The sequence below is a fragment of the Arvicanthis niloticus genome, chromosome 4 (assembly GCF_011762505.2).
Source record: "Arvicanthis niloticus isolate mArvNil1 chromosome 4, mArvNil1.pat.X, whole genome shotgun sequence".
In the NCBI taxonomy this organism is placed as follows: Eukaryota; Metazoa; Chordata; class Mammalia; order Rodentia; family Muridae; genus Arvicanthis; species Arvicanthis niloticus.
Genome location: NC_047661.1, coordinates 41,040,664 through 41,045,891, shown reverse-complemented (window position 1 = coordinate 41,045,891; position 5,228 = coordinate 41,040,664). Strand labels below are relative to the sequence as shown.

Sequence of the window (5,228 nt, the reverse complement as noted above, 5' to 3'; positions counted from 1 at the left end):
TTCCTAAAAAAGGATCAAAGACCATTTGTGCCAGTAAAACAGGATATGAATCAATGTGTAAGAATCCTTCAGTGAAAGAAAGAAGTGCTTCATGTGAGAATGATGTTGGGAAACCAGAGAGCTGTCCCATAACCCACCAGCTTCTGACATCACTAGCTGTTTGGTTGTATGCTCCATTACCAAGTTTGGCTTTTCTTTGCTGGTTTATTTTATCTTGGCCATTTGGTGAATATATATTGATACATCACTGTGGGTTCCATTTGCATTTTTCTGATGACTAAGGTGCTAGGTACCTTTTTTATTGATCATTTACATAGTATTTTATCTGTTCAAACCATTCTCCCACATTATAAACAAGATCTCCTTTTTCTTATTGATGTGTAGGGATGGTTAAAGTGTATTTTGAATATGAGTGTCAGGCTTTTGTAATTCTATCACAAAATTCTTAACCAAAACAACTTAGAAGGAAAGACTTAGTTTGGCTCCTGGTAACAGGGTGTCAGCTTCTCATGGCAGGGTTGGGGGCAGACTATGGCGCAGCACCAGTTACATCATAGTGGACAGGAAGTAGAGAAATGCTGTAGAGAAAAGAGTACAGGCAAGATGAGAGAATGGTAGATAGAGGGGAGTCAGAATAACAGACTAAAATTGATACTATCTTAAAACAAATATGTAGATCTAACACAACCTTGAAATAACATAGAAAACTGGATGTTTGTTGCTATAATCTCTTCTTTGCTTCAAAATAATATTCTGAATTGAAAAGTAAAATGTCTCAGGGCCTGAGAAGACATATCAGTTGATAAATGCTTGCTTACAAGCACAAGGATCTGCCTCCAATCTCCACAATCCATGTGTAGAAGGAAGCTTGTCGTCCCAGTGCTGAAGGCAGAAACAGGTAGATCTCCAGGGTTGGATGGTGCCTGAATAACAACACAGATTGTCTGCTCCCTTAACATGTCCACACACATGTGCACACATGCATACACATGCAAAATAAAATATGAAAATAAAAATAATAGTCATTGAAAGCTACTAGCAAAAATTATAATCCTGTCAGGTGTTGGATGTGGCGTTTATTGAATAGTGATTTTGTAGCCTATAGCTTTTTACATGGAAAAACATTAGAAAATACAGATCCAGGTTCACATTGTGTTAGGAAAGCCAACTGCTCCAAACCCCACCTTCTTCATTTATAATAAGAGAACAACGGCATTTAGAAAAGGTGTATTATATCCTTGTCTGTGAGATAAATGGTAATATTTTTAAAGATCTGTTGATTAAAATATTGTTTGCATAGAGCAAACTTATGTTGGAAAGAACATGGCCATTTATTATGGTGTATATAAGGAGTTAAAGGATGCTGTAATATAAGTAATAAGAAATAAGGGGAAGAGTTTATAAAAATAAAAGTTAAACCTTTTATTTAAAAAACAGTAAAATTTAAAAAAAGATTTTAAAAAAACAAAGGATATCCTTGGCTTTACAAACAGAAAAAAAAAAGTGCTTTATTTCTCTAGCACCTAAAACTTGGAAGGAGCCAAATGACATATGTATATATTTATTTAATAGCGGGAGACCTACCTTCATTTGGTGGCAGGCGTGGTGTTCCACTCAGTAGGATGAAATGCATGCGTCACACCAGTTCCTCTGGAGAGACTGTTATTCATCACAGCAGTAATGTTCCCTTCGCAAAGCTCCTGCTGGAAGGGAAAAGGCACACTGGCAATTTATATACAAAAACCAACCCACATTTGGCATTGAAAATTAGCTGGGAAAACTGTATGTCGTCTGTTAGTTATTCACAGACATGTGCTGACTTCTGATGGAAGGGCTGTGGTTTCATTATGTTATCATCACAGTAAAATCAGAAAGCAGCAAAGAAAGGTTGAAGGACTGGTTTGTAAGCTTCTCTAGCTGGCAAACTGGAATATCTGCAGGTTTCCTTGGTTCACCTGCTATGTAAAGATAGTCATCATCACACAAACCTGTGTTTAGAATTAGTAAGGTGGCCTTTGTCCTTAGCATTCACCTCTGTCTCTCTGCTCCTTTGAGGTAATTATAAGTCACCCTCCTTTCTAGAAATACCGAACATTCCATGTCAGGATATCCCGGGTCTGGGATCCACAGACATTGTTTTTATGAAGCAGGGCATGTGCAGAAACTGCACAGAAAACATCTTTTAACGTCAGAGGAAACGGTGTGGTTGAAAAAGGTCAGTGTACAGATTGTTCGGCAGATGAATCTTGATTTGAAAATAATAACATTTCCAGTTAACCCTACAGCCATTATAGCCTTTCATTCTCCATTTCTCCCCCAAATAATTTAGTCTTGCATTTGCAAGGGGTTGGATAATGTGCTATTCAAAAGTACATTCCTGTACACCATCGGGCCTAATTATAACAGGAAACGTGAAGGAGACACAAGTCAAGTACATAATGTCTATTTTCAGATGGGAACCCTGAATCCCAAGAACACTTACTAATTTGCCTTAAATCTCACAGCTAGTACAGAAATGGGGCTGAAATCTGGTAAAGGAAGTGGGCCAACACTTTACACTAGGTACCTGACGTGCTTGCTGAGAAGAAGTAAGACTTTGCCTTCAGCCGTGATAAGTTCAGTCTGAATTTACTAAAGCAATAAATCCTGAACCTCAGTACTTCTGTTCAGTCCTGGCCTGGTAAGTATGATACTGTGAAATTCAGGAGGCTGCTACTTTGTTAGCAGCTCATTCTCCAGAATATTTGTGCTCTGCTCAATAAGCACTGAACTGAACAACACTATATAGCAAGCAAACAAGCAACACTACAGTCATAGGGTTTAGTTTGGTCATTCTCTTACAGTCTATTATGGGGACAGGCAAGTAAACAGATGCCACCTCCCAAGCATTCTGGCTGCTGGGGGAAGAGACAGACATGGTGGCTTGTGACTGTCATCTCAGCACATGGAGAGCTGAGATAAGATTATAAAATTGAGGCCAGCCTGGGCTACAAAGTAAGACCCTCTCTCAACAAAACAAAACAAGCCATCAAAAGGTTATTGTGAGTGCCCACAGGGGAGTGCCAGTGAGTCCACTAAGAAAGAGTCTTCTAGGGCTAGAGAGATGACTCCATGGTTAAAAATACTTATGGCTCCTGTGGAGGACCCAGGTGTTGGTTTCCAGCGCCCGCATGGCAGCTCTGAGCTATCTTTAATTCCAGTCCGAGAAACCAGATATTCTCTTCTGACCTCTTTGAGCACGGGGCTCTCGTGGTGCACATACATACACATAGGCAAAGCATTCAGACATATCAAGTAAGAACAGGACAAAAGACACTAAGAAAGGTTTTCTGTGGGGGGAAATGTCTAGGATTTGTAAAGGATGAGGAGGCATTCTGTAAGAAGTGAAGAGCTGAAAGCATGTTTGTGTATCATGAGCCTGGAGGAGACTCCAAGAACCAAGCCAGCTTGGTCAGGCTCATAGGAAAGCCCTGTCTTTAAACAAGCCCAGACAAAGGAAGGACTAGAAAAGCACAAGGAAGTTCCACGCACACCCAGAGACAGAGACAGACACAGAGACAGACACAGAGACAGAGAGAGACAGACAACAGGAATAAACAAACCTTATGGTAAGAGAGTAGGGTGCATATTAATGGGGAATGGTCCTTAATTATAATAGTCACTAATGCTCCCATAGTGTTTGCCCTGTGCCAAGTGCTCCAAATGCCTTTAATTTCTATCACCACCCAGGTGGACAAAACACGAAACTGAGGCACACTGCTATTAAGCAACTCAGCTTCTATTCCAAGGCCAATGTTTTCAACACTGCTATACCCTGCTTTCAAAGTGTGTGCCTGAGTGTGTATGTGAGCAAGAAGGGAGGAAGAGGGACAGGACACACACACACACACACACACCACACAACAGCATTGAAAAGCACGTGCACAGGCTTAATCCACTGAGGGAGTTTACCAAAGAGGGCTGAGAAAGTCACATAAGAAAGTGAACCTCAATATTATTAAGGGAACCTGAAAATTAAGTCCAGGTCTGTATTTCCAAGTGAGATTAGAAGTTGTGTCATGCAGGAACTTGTCTGTCCTTCTTTCAGGATGGGCTACAAAATTTTCCAGGTTGTGTGAGTAGCATATGAGTCGGGAGAACTGTGTAATCCCTTTGAATACACATGATCCATAAAAAATCAGTTACTAACAACCTGAATTTAATGCTGTAGGTGTTACACATGATTCACAGAGAAATGGTAGAAATTCGACAAGGATGGGTTTTATCAGTTTTCTTTCTTTTCTTTTTAAGAGATTTTAGTATCTATCACTGGCCCCTTAAGAAGTTCAAAGTTAAATTTGGTGTCTAGTTCTAGAAAGACAAAACTTTGTAACAGTAACTATTGAACGTGCCCCCATTTGAGCTGGTGTCTTCAATGCTTACTTCCTCCTCACTGTGTTCTTTTAAATGCCTGTCATTATATATTTACTTATTTCTTCATGGGTTCAGAGGACTACAGACATATCTTTGAAAATGATGCAGATCCTTTTGCATTGAGGTACAGGATAATTAAATACACACACAAAACAGATGTTTCTTGGAGATGCAGAGATTAGGTGAAAATTAGTTTACTTCCAACCCTTGAACCTCAGAGTCTTCTGTGACGTTCACATTCCCGTGGGCCATGTCATTTCAAGCCCATTTGCTCATTATTTTACCTGGTACTTCAACATCTAGCTACTGACCACTAACCAAATCCCAGGCATTTTTACAAACAATGGCAGCACTGTTTAAACCACAGGTAAATTCCTGTTCTGCTAGGACTGACATGCTGGCTGGAGGCAGGCAGGCAAACAAAACACGGGAGAGATGAAAAAAAAAAAAAATCAGAGCATGGGAAGACATATTCAGAGGGAAAAAAATATAACATTTTCAGAGAGATAAAGAAAATGACACAGGGCAAATGAGGTCCTTGGTACTGCAACTTGCTCTGCCCACTGGGTGTAATCCTCCTCTCTGAAAGATGGCCCTGGTCAGGTTCTGTGGATGTGGGAGAGGAATTGCCTGCAGAGAGAAACACCCAGGTCCATGCTCTGGTGCCTGGCTGACCTGAATATGTTTGTGGAAAGAAAGGCATGTGTAAGTGGCTAGGGGTTAGTTGCATCCTGGAGAGAACCCTGGAGTGAGGCACTGAACTATATGGAGAGGCAGATAGCATAGGGATTCTAACCAGAAAGAAGTGGAAATTT

At 40.4% G+C, this 5,228-nt stretch overlaps 1 long non-coding RNA gene across 1 annotated transcript; it reads right to left on the bottom strand.

The window, feature by feature from the left end:
* Positions 1-315: 315 nt before the first annotated feature.
* On the bottom strand, positions 316-1,881 carry LOC143441880 (uncharacterized). The gene is made up of 3 exons (XR_013109623.1): positions 1,585-1,881; positions 819-923; positions 316-578 (listed from the first exon to the last, which is right to left on the bottom strand). It is a non-coding gene; the product is annotated as an uncharacterized LOC143441880 (long non-coding RNA).
* Positions 1,882-5,228: the final 3,347 nt, after the last annotated feature.